Consider the following 584-nt stretch of genomic DNA (forward strand, 5'->3'; position numbering starts at 1 on the left):
GCGCTGTCAGCTCCACTGCATCTTCTCCCCGATCCCCGACACTTGTCTTCAGGCAAGTCTTCTGGCTGGGGATTGGAAATTCCCCGCCTCCAGGAAACGCTGGCTCTGATTGGCTGAGCACCACACAGCAAATTATCTTCCTATGTATAATATGACCAAACGGACTGGGACAGAAGACCTCTTGGGAGCGGTGGGTTTGCGTGGAAGATGACCACTTTGCTGTCTCTGTACGTTGGTCTGCAGGGATTCTGTAGACTTGTTGCATCAATGATGATCTCTGATGAAAACAAGTGTAAGATTGACTCCAACAACCATCAGAATAAAGGATTCAAGGAGGCAGTCATCACAAAAAAGCAGAGATTCGGGACAATGTGCCATCACGCTGCTGTCAGGAGCTGCACACCAACTGTGGACAATATAAGGACCATTATCTGCTTTGCAACCAGTGATTACGACTGCGGAGAAGACAAATACATTGAAGGAGCAGAGCTGAATTCACTGAACACACCAACGTGTTGTGCGATTAAGGCTAGGGCCACGTGGCGGCACGGGTGGCAAGTTGCTGCGAGCCGCAGATCGACAAA

The 584-nt window shown here is 49.8% G+C and overlaps 1 pseudogene; it reads right to left on the reverse strand.

The window, feature by feature from the left end:
• Window positions 1-296: 296 nt before the first annotated feature.
• LOC136605423 (small nucleolar RNA MBII-202) lies at window positions 297-380 on the reverse strand (annotated as a pseudogene).
• Window positions 381-584: the final 204 nt, after the last annotated feature.

Source organism: Eleutherodactylus coqui, unplaced genomic scaffold (genome assembly GCF_035609145.1).
Source record: "Eleutherodactylus coqui strain aEleCoq1 unplaced genomic scaffold, aEleCoq1.hap1 HAP1_SCAFFOLD_301, whole genome shotgun sequence".
Lineage (NCBI taxonomy): Eukaryota > Metazoa > Chordata > Amphibia > Anura > Eleutherodactylidae > Eleutherodactylus > Eleutherodactylus coqui.